At 49.9% G+C, this 17,647-nt stretch overlaps 1 protein-coding gene across 11 annotated transcripts in view; it reads left to right on the top strand.

Moving 5' to 3' along the window:
• LOC309525329 (uncharacterized protein) overlaps positions 1-17,647 on the top strand; it is a 76,095-nt gene that overhangs the window by 2,168 nt on the left and 56,280 nt on the right. For 6 of the 11 annotated variants that reach the window (XR_014216145.1, XR_014216146.1, XR_014216147.1 and 3 more), the window contains exons 1-2: positions 33-149; positions 6,269-6,390. The gene's annotated coding sequence lies outside the window, so the exon portion shown is untranslated. Of the gene's footprint in view, positions 1-32; positions 150-6,268; positions 6,391-17,647 lie in introns of those variants that run through there. The other 5 variants (XR_014216149.1, XR_014216150.1, XR_014216151.1 and 2 more) reach the window with 1 other exon arrangement.

The raw sequence follows: 17,647 nt of genomic DNA, 5'->3' as shown, positions 1-17,647 counted from the left end.
GTTGGATTTGGTTTTGAAACGGTAGAGAGCTAGGTTGATCTCGGAAGGCAGACAAAGGTAACCGTGTGTCCCTCTTTTAAACAGGGAAGTTGCGGAGAGAGGCTCCTGCCACACACCTGGGATCACCACCTGTAAGGAAGGAAGGAACGGTTAGTACCTTACGTGCCTTTTGAAGATGTGCTCCAAAGAGTACGCGTTAGATTCCGGCAGACACAGTCCTGTAAAAATTGTCCTCTGAATCACGGGATGGAGGTGGGGGGAGGGAAGAGAGGGGAGCGAAGGAGGGTCCTTATTTTGACCATCACAGTCTGTAGCCGCCGCCCCCTCCCGGTTCAAAAATATTCATTCTTCCACACCGTCCCCAGGCTAACATCAAAACATTTGTTTTTAATGTTCCGCTGTACAAAAAAAAAAAATAGTATCTACTTTTCTACAGTTGTCAATAAGCGACGAACTGTAAGAAAAGGGGAAAAGAAGAGAGCCCTTTGGTCTGCGTTTCTTTGTAGTTCAAACTGAGATAAAAGAAAAGAAAAGTCGGAGTGACGAGTGCTTTAAAAACAAAAACAAAAAACAGCGATTCGAACGCGTTTTCTCCTGCAAAATAAGCGCAGTCTCCTTTTCCTCCCCCCGCCCACCCTCTCGGTTCCACTAACAAACATACTTACAGAGAGAAATTCCAAGCAGACTGAATCTAACTCCAAATGTTTGAAAAGTTTCTTTATGAGGCTGTAAAGGGGGGGAGGGGAGATGATTGTTTGGAAGATGGAAATGCAGAAAAGAGTGAGCGAGGGAGAGGCGAAGGAGAGCGAAGAGAGAGAGGGAGAGGAGGCTTGGATAGAAGCTCTTACTCAGATGGCAAGCTCCACTTATTCTGGCCTTTTTTGTAACATCCCCAAAGCATCCTATGTCAGCTCTGGCGCCAGCTGGACTCAGTTCAGTAGACATGAACTAGGGGCGACGCGCAGGCTAAGAACCAGCCAATCAGCAGCCAGGCGCTCAGCCGAGCCTTGCGATTGGCCCCGGGAAATCCACATTCCCCTCATTTACTCCAAACAGCTAAAAAGCGCTGAACCCGCCAAAGACTCCCTCCCCCCCACCCCACGCGCCATTCCACTCCTCCATTGCTTTTTAGACTTTTGCTGCCCCCCACCTCTCCCATAACTTCTCGCTTCGCCCCATTCCAGCTTTCCCATTATTAAGCAAGCTCCTTATCTCTCAGAGATCGTGCTTTCTTCTTGTTGCAAAGTGTATACTTTACTCAGCGTAAAGCATGCTCCTTACCTAGGATTTGGGAATCTACACGGCACTAAATAACTTAAGGAGAAAGTGGGGGGGGGGGAGAGAAGTACTTAAAAGCAGAGTAGGCAGGGACATGGGGTCACGAAATATGGTCAGCTTTAGGAAACCCACACCCTATTTCTCAAGGCCCACAATCCGGTTCCCCATCATTTTAAAACAAGGGCAACAATTGCCTGCATTTGTTTTGTTTTGTTCAAGCTGATTCAGTTGTAATTAGAGTAGTGTTAGGTGGGTTGGATCCTAGGCACATGCAGAGTAAACCAGAAGTACCTCAAATAAAACTGAAGTGGCTATTAATGTACCAGAGAATTCGGATCCAAACGTATTTAAAAACGGCAATGATTTTATTTCTAACTACATGCCTTATTTCTTTCCGCTGTAGTTCAGTGTTTTGGTTCTATTATTACATAATTGTTATTTCACCATAACTTTAGTGCTCAGTCCATCCACTTCACAGTAGATCAGCCCCCTAAGCTGATTTAACTTCTCAGCAGTAAGTACATTCAGGATCGTAGTCGATGTGGCATTTTTCTCAGGCAGCTTGTTTTGTTCACCATTTAATAAATGAACAAAACCAATACCCAACTTGCATTTTTTTTATATAAAAAAACCCCAGAAATACATTTTCCAAGTCACACTTTTAACATCAGTTTTAAATCTTCGTTTAAAATAGTGAATAATTTTAGTAGAAGTGAATTAATTATATTAATACTCCACGGGCATGGCAATTTGGAAATAATTCTGGGTAGAAGTGTAATTTAGTGTTCATATAGCTGCCAGATCATTACAATAGCCTCCTACCCCTCTGGATTTTCTTAAATCTGATATTTAGGTTAAAGCAAGAATACAAAAGCACTGGTTTTGCATGGAAGTCATGAGTCTTCCTAGGTAATTGCCTGAAAAATCCCATCCAAACCAAGGCCATATTTAGAACCCTTGGTGTCCAATATAACTATTGGACATTTACAATTCCAGGAAAATCTAGGCAAACAACATAGGTTATTGTATACTCTTTTCATTCCTTATGGGGCATTGAAACGATGTAGCAGGACCAGCTCTCAATCATGTTCAAAATATTGATATGCTTTTAACTCTCAGAATCTAAACCATGACTATGCTACTGCTTGGGCTTTCAAAAACTTTTTAATAAACCGCTTTCTGTTAGTTTGAAGCCCCCGAAGCTTTCGAGCCTGCTGCTTGAAACAGCTCCTGCCACAGGCGAGGTGGGTGGCTGGAGAGAACTAGCCGCTTGCTCAGCAACTCTCCCTCCCCATTTAAAACCCAGCAAAAAATAAAAATTGAAAAGGAAAATTATCCAATCACCCTCAGAAAACATTGGTGGCAGACTGAAAGAACGCCCCCCTCACAAGCAAAAACATTTCTAAAAGGAAAGAAACCATCCTAACCAAGCCCACAATTTAGAAGACAAACTATTCAGTGGATACATTCTTCCGTCCACCATTCCGCATTAATAAAAACAGCAGCAGCAACATTTCAAGGGACTTTGCTTTTGCACACGAGTTCTACGAGCGCTAGCTGCCTTCCCTTTCCTCAGATTAAGTGCGTTGTTGTTGTTGCTGCCCATCGCCAGCATAACTAACCTTAAGAGCTTTAATATTCGCAATTTTTGCTAAAGACGCTGCTGCTCTTGTGGCTCGTTTCTTCCCTGCTCCGGATCAGAACTCTAAATCTTTCTTTCAAATCCAGCACATAGAGGAGCCTAATAAAACCTCTCCTCTCCCCTGCCACTATTTTAAATGTTGCCTTTTCTGCGGCGGTTTAATTGGGGACGAAGTGTGGGGTTGTTCCTGGATCCTTCCTAGCAGCGAAGGGCGCCCGACTGCCCAGGAGAGACGCCCCCGGATCTTTTACTCGAAATCGGATTCCGCCTCCCTCCGTGCCTCGTTGTAACGAGGGTGAAAGTTGTGAATTCTTCGCCCTTAAGTCGTTTCTCTCGGCTCCTTCTTCCTTGAGCGAGCTGCGTGTCTCTTGTTTCTAGAAAACTCTCAATGCCATGGACGGCGTATAGATAAGAGAGATATTCTTGCGGATTTCTGTCCTCCGAGCAGAATACTCTTAAATATAGTCATGCCTTTTGTGCGGTAAAAGTTTTGATCTCCCTAAATCTCTTTTCGGGAGTAAGCTATTTTCATAATAAGGTATATTTTTAAAAAAATGCTTACTTTATAGATACTACCTACCCCTTTCCCTCTGCCACCCTGCTTTTGAAGAGATATTTCCCAACCCCTCGCCGGATTTGAGACTCGCTCCCCAGCTTGTTTTAACTTGATGGACAGGTAAATGCCCTGTTGTTGCGGTGACACGCGCGCACGCCTTAGCATCGGTTCACTTGTGTCATTTGAGGCAGGCACCTGTGTCTCTGATCTGGGGGAGACACACACAACACACCAGAGAATGACCTGGCTGGTTGGAGGAAAACAAGCCAGCCCTGTGCAATTGCTGCAACTAGCCAAGCCAGGTGAAGAAATAAATGGAGGCGTTAGATTAGAAACACACTCACCAACTTTGTCTCCTCGAGTTCGCTACTCCACCAGGAGCCCGCCCCAGACCCCTCTTGCTGCTCTTGCAGGTAAAGAAGGAGGTTTATAGACAAGTGACGTCTCTCCAAATATTTGATCTGCGGGCGGGGGTGCAGATGACGGCATCGAAGATAGGGTGGGAACACCACACACACTCTCTCTTAGGGGTTTACCGCCCCCACGAATGCAGTCCCGACTCTCCCCCTACCCCGCTTCAGTTTGGTGCAGCGTGCCTACTCGGAAGTAAGCCCTCCCGACTCTGCTGCGCGCATTCTCGGCCTGCATTTCCTCCCAGAGCCTGAAGCCGAAGCGACCCTGGGCTGTAGTTGCCGCCTGTGATTTCTGGCTCTTCGTTGCGCATTGCACAATCAGGCCAGGATCGCCGTCGGATTTAACCGACCAGATAAAGGAAGTTCTGAAAGCCAAGCTCACCCCCTTCCCTCCGCCCTCCGGACACCCCCCCCCTAATACGATATTGCTGCCCTGGGTGATCCTTTCCCCGACCCCAGGTATGGATCGGGCGCACGCGTCCAGATACAAACTAGAGCGGCCAGGAGAGATGGCGACTCCGGTTGCAGGGCAGGCAAGCGCCGCGTCTTAAACTTTCCTAAACTCCTGGCCAACCGCTGCATCAAGGGCCAGGCTTGCTAAGCAGCCACCCTTCCTGCCCTTTTGCTCAACACCCAAGCGGTCTGCTTTCGCTCTGGTGGATTCTCGCATTGTTATGCTTTCCTTCGACCTTCTTCCTTATTCGTTCCTCTGCACAGCCGCCCAGGACTACCAAGGCGCTTGCACGGATGCTAAGAGACCTCACCGATCCTCAACTCCTGACCTAGACCCAGCTCTTTCTGCAGAATGGGGGTGGGGGTGGGGAAGGATGGGAGACACGACGCGCTCCCGTAATTTAGCCATCAATTCTCTTCCTATTAGGACGGAAGGTACAGCAGCCTGTCCAGCCTGCATCAGTTCAGGAACAGCAGAGGCGTCATTTTCCTTCTCAGTTTTAAGGCGCAGTTAATGAGAAACTTTTCTACAAAGTCAAGGCACTTTCATCTCTGGGTCTTTAATAACGCGCACGCACACAAACGCGCAGGCTGACAATGCAACCCGCGAATGGGCATCCCGCCTCTTCTTTCCAGTCTCCTCAAACGATTATTCACCTCTAATGTCACTTTTTGAGGGGTGGAGGTTGGGCATGGGGGGAAAGAAGTATTTCTCAAAGGCACCCAAAGACACTTCATTTATTTTCCTCTTTAGGCCCTTGCGTACTTTTTACCTTAGTCACGTAATACAGGTCAGCCCCCTTGGATGGATACATTTAGGACAAATTTGGTCCTAAATTCCCCTCAGATTCTTAGGTGAGAGAGGTTAGTGTCCACAATCTTAAAGCATGTTTACGCAGAGCCTACTGTGTTATCCTAAGTTCACGGGATCGCAGCCTTGGTCGTAAAAAGGAAACATTATAAACCCGTCTCGAAACGCCGTTTTGTTACCACCACCACCCGCCCCAAACGCTGCTAAATCTATCTTACAGTATTCGGAAGGGATGGAATTAAAAGCAACCCCCTCTGACTAATGTTCCCCGTCAACAAGGCAAGGCTGGTTTATTTCAAACGCCCAGAAGATCTTCCTTCCTTTGACACCCTGAGCTGTTCAGCTGTCACTGGGCATTAGCCCCTCTTGGAAACGACAAGCCCCCAAGGTAGAGTTGGGGGAAGAAACTCCCCCTTTCCCACAAGGGGCTCTGTGTCCCTGCAAAGAGTTAGAGAAGTCGGCGGGAGAATGGAGCCAGTTACAAGCCCTTGCTAAGGACACCACCAAGGTTGAAGGAGCCTCTCCAGGTGTTCAGCAGCATGGGCTCTTCCGCCGCTGGTGGGGAGCGTCTCTTCCTCCAGGTGGACCCTTGCCTTTCAAGCCCCTGTTCTAAGGCTATAGGAACAAGTCAACAGGACTTTTCATTCATGGCGTTAATTCAGTCATCACATTTTGAAGGTTCCGTCTCCAGCTACCTGCACCTTAGGAAAACTTTAGCCAAGAAGAACTTAAGATATGGGAGTTTTCCTTTCTTTTAAAGTACCTGGTTGTGAGGGCAGGGTGACTGTTTGTTTGATTAACTAAGGTAATGGAACCAGATGTCCCTGTTCTCCCCTTCCACAAGGTATAATACTGTCTCCAGTGTATATATATATATATATATATATATATATATATATACACACACACACACACACACACACACACACAAAAACAGAGAGAGAATTTTAAAAATAAAAATAAAATAATGCCATTTAATGGAAGAATGGATGCAATCAACCAAATGTGAGTCAGAGGGAAGGAAAGACCTTCTTTCCAGTTCCAAAAGTGAAATTTACTGGGATGGAAAATATAGGAGTGCCTCTGTGACTGACCCAGGTGCTATTATGTTCCAGGTGTTTGTTGTTGTTTTGCTTCTCCTGACACTTCCCGGGATCCAGGCCACAGAACATAATAGATGATGGCACTTCAGTTGGCTGAGCATCCTGGAGGAATTGTGATCCACTTGTAAAGCCAGGTAGTGTAAGCATGGACTCCTAGGAGGGCATCGTTTGTGTGTGTCATTGTTGCTTGTGAAGGATCCCTATTTATAATGTGCAAGCAGTGTAGGTGAAACAGGAAGACAAATAAGAAAGTTCCCCAAAGTTTCAAGTGATAACATACCTATTTAGTTTGCTAACAAAAAAGTGCAAGCTTCAGAGCTGCGCAGAACCCCCACCCACCCACATTGTTTTCTTTCAAAAGGTTCTGTAAAACTGGAAAAGGTGCAGCGCTGCATACATGCTTGATGCAATCAAAAATGCCACTTGAACCACATCTGCCTTGTATAGGACCAGAATTCTAAATACACTTTTAGGTGCTCTTGAAAAAGAAGTGAAGGTAGCTTTGTCAGCCCATAATCTAAATTCCATATTAGGGCAATGCCCTTACTAGGCCAACCAAAATGCTACACAAAACAATAAGCAAGCTTTGGGGTGCTTCAGAACCCTTCATCAGGCTAAATGGCAAGAGTTCTGGGGGACAAGAAAGTCTGCACCTTGTTTTGTGACTTCTGGTTAGCCTAATAAAGGGATTGCCCTAATAGGGATTTTTTGGAATTGGTGTTGGCACCAACTTATAAGACAATACTGCCACGTACACACACATTCCAGCCCAAGGAACTATATACCTTATGCGCTGTGTGAGGAGAGGGAGGAGATAAAAAATAATGAGCAGACTGTCATTCCTAGAGTGCTGGAGATATAAATTGAATTTCCAGCGTCAAAGCAAGACTTTGGTGTGTGCGCGATCAAATTGCATCATCGCTCTTCGTGGGTTGTTGGCGGGTGCAAATGACAGCACAGAGCGTGAATACCTGTTAGGGTGGGTTAGGGAGAAAGAGACGCGCTTGCAGCATCCTAGCTGTGGGGACAGGCGAAGAAGGCTAGGCTGCAAGGGGAGCGAAATGGCATGGAGGTCAGATGCAGCACCCTCGGTGGGGATCTGGGTGGGTGGGTGGCTTCTCTGCCTCCTCTCCTTGCTCCCCCGCCCCATATGAAGAGGGAGGGGGAGGCCAGGCCACTTTCCTGAAGGGCGGGGGAGGGGAAGATTGACAGCCCGTAATTGGGCCAGAGGAGGCTCCTTCTCCCCAGCCAGGCGGGCCGTCGCCGAGACGCCGGGGCTCTGACGTCACCCGCCGCTGCCAAATTCGCCAGGAAATGAACTTTTTAATAATATACCCCAAAGGGGGTGGGCAGAGCCCACCCTGCTCAGCCCCTCGTTGCCCCCCTCCAAGCCTCCGCGGGCTCTCCGGGGAGCTGGAGGCACCCTCCTGCGCCCCTCTCCTCCTCTCCCCCCGGCCCTCGCCTCCCTGTCACCTTCCGAGCCAGACAAAACAATTCCAGATTCCCAAACAAGGCGGGCGGGAAGGCGCAGCCCAGAGCCCTCTCTCCCCCTCTCTCCTTTTCCCTGCTGCCCCCTCTTTGCGTCGGCTCCGGGGGGGGGGGATCCCATCCCAGCCCGTGGGCCCTGGAGGTTAGGACGATGCTCCCTTGCAATGCCCTTTTTTCCGCCCTCCAGCTTGTGCTGCTTCTCTCGCTCGTTTGGTCTTTGTTTCCCCCCGGATGCCTTCCCGGAGTCCTCGGCTTCCTCTTCAGCTTAGTTGCGAGGAGAGAGACGGAGAGAGAGACCCCCACCCACCCTCTTCCAAAGCAGGAGGGGAGCCATGGCGATCCGGGTAAGAAAGAGGAGAAGTGGGGGCAGCCGGCCCGGGCAGCACGGCTCCTCCCGCTCTGCTCCTGGGGCCGGAGGGTGGGCTGAGATGGTGGGCTTGTCAGGGAGCCAAGGCCGATCGACCCACCCACTGCCTTTGCCATTCTCCCCAGCAGGCACCACGAGCAGACCCTGGCCCAGCGAGACGTGAGCTCTGGGAGGCGCCCCTTGTCCTTCAGGCTCAGTGTGCGCCCGGAGAGACGAGAGGTGACAGGGGCAAGCAGCCCATCTCTACCAGGAGTGTGCGCCACGATCAGGCCGGTCCCAGATGCTGCCGGCCTTTTCAGATCTTCAACCCGCTTCATTTTTGTTTGCGTGGTTTTGTTTTCAAGAGAAGCCGCTGTTTCTCACCAAAACCTAAAGCCTTTCCTACACGCACACAATGCGTAATCTAAACAATACAGCAGCAACCAGGAAGCGCGGGTTCTCCTCTCTCTCCTGCCGGACGTTTTCCTTCCCCAGGTAAAAATTCTGGGGAGGGAGGAGAAGCAGCAGCAGCGAGAGATCCCTCCAAGCACAGAACGCGGAGGGGACCTTCCCAAATCAAAGGAAGGTCAAGGGGTCGTGGGGGGTTCAGTGTCAAGCCAGCGCTAGAAAATATGACATTCCCCCAATATCGCGTTGTGAAGGGCTTCCGGCTCCACCAGGACTGGCAGCCGGGCGGGAGGGAGCGAGGGAGAGACCAGCTTGCTCCCCCCCCCCTTCATGATCTGAACCTTTTCTCCTGTTCTAATATTAGCTTTGCCTTTACCACAAAACGATATTTTAAAGTGACATGCAACATGCAGAATTATTTCACTCCCCAGCCCCAGTGACAAGAGACGGAAAGAAAAGCTTCGATTTTGTTACTCGGGAATAAAGTTGGACACATTTTGATTTACCTGAGAGCCTTCCCCGCCCCGCCTCCGCCTGCCCTGACGAGGTTTCAGAGGGGTGTTGGGATGTGTGTGTGTGTGTAACTGGGGCATGTTTTTAATTAATAAATGAGCAAACATTTTACAAATTTCCAAATTACCAAAATCCCAGAGGCCAGATCGAGACCCTCCACTGAGGCATTGTGGGATAAAAAGGTAATTTCATTGTTTTCTCGCCTAGATGCGCTCCTGTACCTCTCTGAAATGCTGGCATAAATGCGTGCATAATGATGCGCTGTGCGTTCAAACCACCGTTTTAAATATTGCCCTTTCCCGCACTCAGCAAAGCTGCGGGTGTTTCCCCCTTTTTTCCGAGGGGGGTGTTAAAGGAAGCTGTTTGTTTTAGACAGGTGATAAAATCGCAGTTAACGAGCTGATAATTCGCCTTGTTTGTTTTAAAAGACAAATTGTAAAGATTAATCAAGCTGCTTGATTTATGGCGAGCGAGAGACCCTAAGGCTGCCGAGGAAACTCCCCTGAAGCCCCGCGTGTCAGGTTACCCTGCAGCCGGCTCCTGCCACTTCCCCACCGCGAGAGAGCCAGCCGGCCCACCGCGCCGCGCATCCTTCGCAGGCCGAAAAGCGCGCAAAAACTCTCGTTCAAAAACAGCGACGCGGCAACATTCCCAGCGGCCGCCTTCCTCCTCTCCAGCTCCCCGTTACCTTCTTCCATGGCTTTTGCACAAAAGGCAACTTGCCTCCCCTTTCTCCTCAGATCCTCTGCATTATTATTAGTGCCTGCCACTAGCATGGCTAAATTTGGGATTTTAGGAATGGCTTTTGTTTTGTGCTTTTGCCTTGCGCCTCGTCTCTTTTCCCTGCTTCGGCTCAGATCTCTAAATCTTTCTTTCAAATCCAACACATAGAGGAGCCCTCGCCACTGTTTTAAATGTTGCCTTTTCTGCGGCGGTTTAATTGGGGACGAAGTGTGGGGTTGTTCCTGGATCCTTGCTAGCAGCGAAGGGAGCAAGGGCGCCCGACTGCCCAGGAGAGACTCCCCCGGATCATTTACTGGAGATCGGATTCCGCCTCCCTCCGTGCCTCGTTGTAACGAGGGTGAAAGCTGTGAATTCTTCCCCCTTAATTCGTTTCTCTCGGCTCCTTCTTCCTTGAGCGAGCAGCGCGTCTCCAGTTTCTTAAAAAAAAAAAGAAGCAAAAGCAAAAAAGCAGCCCTCTCCGCTGGCTAGCAACTCTATCTGCGCTTTCTGAGGTCGCGTTGCTATTAAATGCCTCGCTGCAGCCGACTACTCCGAGTAAGGAAACGAAGGAGAGCAAGGCATGCGCGCGTGCGTGTGTGTGTGTGAGCGTGTGTTGGGGCCTCTTATTTAATTAATTCACTCATCGGAACATCAACTAACCCGCACAAGGACCACGGGTGCAGCAGCTTAACTAATTTTCTGGGGCTGAGATTCAGCCCGCTTCACACGGCTGGTTAAACAACTATTCTGTCAATTTTATTAAAGTCCTCTCTGGAGAAAATCTGCTTGAATGGGCAGCGAGCTGCGGCGGCACTGCAGCAGCCAGCCGGCTCCAATCCCTGACAAATCTCTGCGTGGGCCGAAGAAGCAGCCTGCGCCGTCTCTCCCCGAGCCTCCCATCAGGATTTCGGGGGGCGATCGGTTGTTTGGTGGACTCTATGCGGGGAACGCCAGATTCAGAAAGGGAAGACAATTTTAAGACACCCCGCGTTGTTTTCCTTACAGATGCACGTAATGGGATGCATTTTATACAACAGCAGCAGGTTCGAGACAGGCAGAGGGAACGCGGGTGGTTATATTTCGTCCCAGGAAAAGGTTGGCAGCTGCCTCCTACCAATGAAGGTATTAATCGAGTCAATGTATATAATTCGAGGACAGAGATCGCTCGGGCGAACTCGCTTCTTTCCCCTTTTTGTTTTGGTTCCCTTTTGTTTTTAAGTTGCAGAAGTTTTGGTCTAGGTAAATTCTTCCCTGGGATTAAAAACAACAACCCGCCTCCTTTTTAATATACTATAAATGCATTTCCGGTTAGGGAATGATGTACTGCTATAGATGCACATCTGCTCCCTATCCCTCGCATTCAATTTTGCTTTTGACGGGAGATTCCCCAGATTTTACTCCGTGGTTTTATCTGAATGGACATGCGATGCCATCTCGCTGAGATGACTCCCACCATGTTTGCACTCGCAACACACACACGCGCTGTTAATTGTGTCTTTCAAGGTAGGCAGGCACCTGTGCCAGTGATAAGAGCAGGGGGAGACCCCCATTGTGAACAGATATAACAAAGACTGTTTATTTACACGGGCTGCTCGTTTTCTCCCTCTCTCTCTCCTCACCCCAGACTGGGTCTCCACCCCTTCCTAATTTATCTTAGTTTAAGAGACTTTTAAAAAAGGAAATAATAGGAAGGGAGCCATTCCTATAGTCACCACGAGCTCTGACCCCAGAGAGCATTTGCCTGTGCTGGATATTCACCAACAGCAGTTTCCTCCACGTCCACAATCGCCTCTAAATTCGCTGCTGCTTCTCTCCAGGACACTACCTGTCACTCCGTGGCTCCTCCTGACCCCAAACACTCCCCAACTTTTGCCACACAAGCTGACCGGGTCTTCTCTCCAGCTCCGACACTTTCGAGTCTGATTTCATTCCAGTTATTTGCACCTCGCTGCAAATAAAAACAAGCGACCTCTCCTAACGCTCCCGCGCGCCCTTTCCGCAGAAGGCGGCTCACAGCACCCAAGGGTGCTGCCGCCACGTTTCTCCCTCGTAGCGGGAAACCCGAGCTGAGACCTGCCTCGCTTCTGCTGCCTTAGGATCTTCTACACGACGGGGCGGGTCACCCTTTGAACCGCCGTCTCTTCAGACCTTTTGTGTGGAGATCCGTACGGATCTCGACGGCAAACTCCGCAGGCGGCAGCGCTCCGCTCTCGCTGCCTTTTACGCACACGCCAAACTCGCCCTTTCCAGCCGCAACAGTCACCATTTCTCCCTCCCTCCCTGCCTGTATGTAACCAAGTCACCAGAGCAAAGTGGTACCGAGAGAAAGAGAGAGGGAGGGAGCAGCCAATATATATATAACCCCTAATGAAAAGGCGGCTCCACATCCAGGGCAGCGGGCAGCGCTGGAGAAAGGAACGGGCTTCCTCGGGCCGCCGAAGCAAAAAAAGGGAAATCTAGAGCTACTCACCCAGCAGTGGCGAGCAAGGGTGGTCTCCCCGGACGCCGCATCCCAGACAGCTCCTCAGTGCCAGCAGGGGGTTGAAGGGAAAGATATTGGTGGCGGCCGGGAGGGGGCGGAGGAGCCGCGGGAGGGAGGGAGGAGGGGCAGCCAGGAGCAACGCTGGTCTGGGGAGGGGAGGGGGAGCCGCAGGCTGAGCCGACGGCCAGGCGGAGGCTGCAGCAGCCCCAGCCCCGCTCAGCGCTCCAACCAGCCGGCCAAGGCAGGTACAGAAATAGAAGCACGTACAAGTGGCGTCAGACACACTCTCTCTCTCTCTCTCTCTCACACACACACACACACACACACACACGCACGCACCACACACCCCGCTCTCTCGTCTTCCGGGTTAGCCGTCCAGGCAGGCAGGCAAGCACCCCAGCGTTAGTCGTGCGCTGCAGCTGCAGGTAGCGAGAGAGCCAAAGAGCCACTCGCCTCTCCAAAGGTCTCTGCTGCAAAGGACTAGCGCGGAAGGGGGGGGGGGCTGTAGATAAAGGGCGGGCTGCTTTAGAGCGGGGAGGGGGGGGACACGCTGCACACCCCGTAGGATTTTTGTTTCGTTTTGTTTCCCCATCAATGCATTCCAGACTTTGTCTCCTCCCCCCTCCCTGTTCAGTTTTGTTCAGCCCAATCCTCTTGTACGTCTTCTCGGAAGTAAATCCCTCCGAGCGGAGCAGCTTGGGCGGGATGGCAGCAGCTAGGAAGGGCCCCCCGCCCTCGCGCGTGTTTACTCGGGAGTAAGCCTCGCTGCGCCCAGTGAGATAGAGCGTCGGTTTGCAGTTGGAGGGGGGGGGAGGCATGGGCAGTCCTCTCCTCGAGGGCTGGATCCGGGAATGTCCAGCACCATCTCTCTCTCTCTCTCCCTCCCCCCTCTCCCTCTCCCTCCGATTCCTGGCTCTTTGTTTCGTTGAGCCATCACGGGCTCATATTCGGACTTGGCCGTAGAGACTGACTGAAAACGGAGGGGGAAGTTCCGAAAGCAAACTCGGGGCCTCTTTCCCAGCCCAGATGCTGCCCCCCCCACACACACACACCTCAGCCTCTCGTGAGCCATATAGGTGGGGATCAGGCGCGCCCATCTAGCTCCGGGTTGGGGTTTTTGAGAATGGCAAGGAGTGAATCTGACTTGCAGGGCGAGCGAATGGAAAAAGCCAGCAGCGCCCAGCTGGGGCCAGAGAGCTCTCAGTCACGTCTGTCTATGGAGCCACCCAAAATTCCTCACTAGCCCCATTTCCGAGGGCAACCCGCTTCCTGCAGGCAGGGTCCCTGCTTCCTCACCTCCTTTCATGGGCTTTGGTGGGGCTTTATGTTGTTTTTTAAACGATTATACATTTTCTTCTGTCCTCCCTTTTGTTTCTCTTCAAATACGGCCAATGATACCAGCGCTTTTGAATGGGTGCTAACGGGGTTGTACAATTAAACTATCAACCACTTAACTACGAGGTCCGGTTGAGCTTCGTTAAAAACGACAACATATACATATACATATACATATACATATACATATACATATACATATACATATACATACGTGTATGTATGTATATGTTGTGAAAGCCTCCTGCATTTCCAAGTCCTCGTTGCCTCCCACCACTTCCTTCAATCTGTACTGGATATTCTCCCCTTTTTGAGCCTGCTTCTCGTTTCACCTTCCTAGTCTTCTCTCTTTTCCCCTTTCAAATCCTGACCACCAGATGCACCTGACACTCAGCCTGCAAATACGTTTTATTAACCTGCAATTTGTCAGCCACTAAGCACCAGCCACCCGCCCCTCTCCCCGCAACCCATCTCCTCTGTCCGCCCCTCTGCCGCTTCGCCAGCTCCCCGCTTCATTCCACACCAGTTAGAATCGAAAAATAGTTTTACAAATATCACTTTGCAAAACGAAAAAAGAAAAAGAAAAGAAAAGGCGAGGTTGGCTTGAACTCAGACCTACATACATGGGGGTTCATAAAGGGTCGTGCAATGCCCCCTTGAAAGGGCTCTTGCAACCTGGGAGGGATCGATGCCCTGAATTAATATTTTTTTAATGCGTGTTGACATCGGTTCAGCGGTGCCCGCCCGCCTTCCTTTCCCACGCAATGCCCCGGACTCGTTTCTCCAAGAGAAAAACGCTTCGGGGTGGAGGCTGTAAAAGAGAGCCAAGCGGGAGACGGAAATTTGGTCCGTTTCAGAAACAGGCCACGAGTGTTTTGCAAAATGGGATCCTGCCATTTTGCAGCACGGAGATGCATCATTTGTCCAGAGGACTATTCATCAAAGTGAATTCATGGATCCTTTGGGGAGCGAGAAATGGGCGGGTCATTTTCTTTTCTTTTCTTCTTTCAAAATGACTTGCTTTAAGATACCGTTGATGGGCCCAGAGACAACCTTTTTTGGGTTATATAAAAGATGCAAGAAACAAATGAGCCGACACAGCCCCCGCGCGTGATACTGGGAGGTAAGCCGCACTCTTTCAACGGGACTTACTCCCTAGTAGTGTTTAGGACTTGCATCGGTAAATGAGGAAGGGATCCTGCTCCAGTCTGCATACAAATGTTAGTTGCTGCTAAAGGAGAGTCGACGCAGAGTTGCCCTTTATGAGTAATTTGTGGAATGCAGCCAAATTGGTAAGACTTAGAAATGTCAGCTAAGACAGAAAGGAAAATAATAGTAATAATACATTCTGCTCACTGGTGCTTTCATTATTATTATTATTATTATTATTATTATTATTATTATTCTCATCATCATCATCATCATCGCTATTTGAATCCATACAATTTGAGTCGTTTTTTATCTGCGTTTAGTGCCTTATAGTTAATTTATTTTAAATAGACGTTTTGTCTGTGTAGTCAGCTTGTAAGCGGGTTTTCTTTTTAACTACACTTGAGAGGAAAGTTGTTATTTTAATATTTATTTATGTAAAAGATGTATACGCTAATTATTTGGCTAGCCACACATACGCACGTGTGATGCCTGGAGTCTCACATCCGTCTCATAGGAAATGGCTATTTACAGACACAGAGACACACAAACACACCCTCAGCCTTACGATTGCTATATAGGTTACTCTCCGCTTAGCTTCTTCTCGTCTTGCGGACCTAACCTGCTCCCACCACAGCCTTCCCCTCTCCCTGCTGAAATCATCTCCTGTAATGCGCTGGCGGGGGATTCGCCGCGACTTCGAATCCCGACAACGGAGGAAGGTGAGGGTAGTGTGCAAAAGGAAGAAGAGGAGGAAGGGTCGGTGAGAGAAGAAAGAATTATTTTTAAAGCTGACCCCAGCAGAAAAAATAAAAAGAAACAAAAAAGGGGGGAGGGTGGGATGGGGGGATCGGGAAGAGGCTAGTCGCCTAGAGTTGGATAGTTCTAAAACATGCAAAGCTGTGCAAATCTTCTGCACGGGACCGGGACTGAGAAAGCTCCCTGGGCAAGCAGGTGCAGAAAGACCAGAAACAGGAGAGGGTGGGGGGAAATCCTCGGAACTGCGGGGGTTTCCAGGGAAGAAGAAAAAACCCTCAACCCCCCTTCAAAAGAACCCCGTCCTCTTAAAACACGCACACAAATCTCAGAACAATAGGTTGGGGAAAGTGTGCCCGCGCGCGTGTGATTGTGGAGGAGGGAGGGAAGAGATGAAACAGGGCAGGGGGTATTTTATTTTTTTTAACTTTCTTTTCCCCCTCCACTTCTCTCTTTGCTGATTTTTTCTCTCTCCTCCCCCTCCCCAAGTGGGAAGGTCGAGTTTGTGTGTGTGTGTTTTTTTATAATGCACAGACATACACGGCCTCATAAGATTGGTTTCTGAAAGGACTCATCGCCCTGCGATGCCTTCTGGCTGTTTTCTGTTCTTTGGCCCGTGACAAATAAAATAGAATAAAAGAAATCCTTGCGCACCTCTCCCATCGGAGGGGTAGCTCCGTGGGCTGAGAAGAGCGTGTTTTGGTTTCCAGAACTCCCTAGTAAAATTTTCTTGTGTAACTCTAAAGAAAGAGGATCTTTTTTTCTCCCCTTCCTGTTAGAAGGGTCTTCAGCCTGTAAAATGCGCTTCGGTTTCTGGACAGAAGTGACATTTTATTTCCCCTATGATTTTAAGACGCTGTTAATTAGAAACTCATTTCAAGCCGCTCCATAAAGCCAAAAGCACTTTCATCTGGGTGTCTTTCATCAGGCACACTTAACAGCACAAACTACACGATGGCCGGGAGTCCCAGCCCATAATTCCACCTTCCCTGAATCGTCCTCGTGTCTAAAAATCGCTATTTTTAGCAGAAGAAAATTATTTACTTCTCGCAGGTACCAACAGCAAGTCTGTTTTCTAGAGAGCTCTTAGCCACTTATTTTTCTTTTCTTTTTAATGCAGCACCTTTGTCCCTTATTTAATATAGATTCCATGTACGTATTACACCAACATGCTCATATTTATACAGGTAAGAAAATGTGTCCTATATAAATACATAGAGAGAGGTTCCTGCATGTAGCCCGTGCTTTGGTAGCATAACCCAACCTGGCTGATCTGCCCTCCCCCCACCCCCGACATCCCAAACCACGTCTGATTAAAAACCCCTTTTAAAATCACAGCCCCGGGACTTGTTTGTTTATTTGTTTTCCGAAAGGGTTAGCAAAAAGCGCGCCACTGAATGCCCCTTTCAGGCAAAGAGAAAAGGCTGGCTTTATTTCGCTTACTCGGCGACAACTCTTTCTCTCGGGCCCCCGGGAGCTGCTTAGTTCGTTGTCACCGGGCATTAGCCCCTCTTGAAAAAGACAAGTCCCCAGGGTGGAGTTGGGGGAAGCCGGTGTCCATCTCCGCGCCCCCACCCCACCCCCCGCGCCCAACAGTGTCCTCTGCTTTCCTCCCAAGTGTGCATGGCAGAACAAAGAAGCGCGCCCCCCCTTCCCCACCACCCCACACCAGGTGCCTCTCCAGGTGGCCTCGATGGGGGGCATCTCTGCCGCCAGCTGACCCCAAGCCCCTCTCCCTGCGCTGCCCAACTCGGAGTGGGTCAGCCCGGAACCCCTCCGGCATCGCTTAGACCAAGTCAGTGCTGTCTGCACTGGTCGGCAGCGTCTCCCCGGGATTTCAGGCAGGCAGGGAGGCCCTCCTAGCTCCAGGATTCAGCCTGGCACCCTCTGCATGACAAACAGGTGTTTCGCTACTGAGATACAGGGCTTCTCCCTGCGCGCCATCCAGTGTTTCATCTCTCTCTCATTTCCTCCTTATCGTTGCTGGCCTTGGAATCACGCGCTTACCTTTGCTCTCTTCCGAGGTGCTTCCTCTCCGCGCGCTCCTGTAGCTCCTGAGCCCCTTTTCTTCCTCCTCCTTGGGATTGTGTGGGTTCCCCACCACCACCCAGTCTCTCTCTCTGTCTGTTTGTCTCTCTCTTGCCTTTCACCCCCCACACTTTCTCTGCCGTTGGGGTGGGTGGAGGAGAGC

This window comes from Podarcis vaucheri (genome assembly GCF_965113315.1).
Source record: "Podarcis vaucheri genome assembly, chromosome: 2".
Classification (NCBI taxonomy): Eukaryota; Metazoa; Chordata; class Lepidosauria; order Squamata; family Lacertidae; genus Podarcis; species Podarcis vaucheri.
This window is presented reverse-complemented; position numbering and strand designations above follow the sequence as displayed.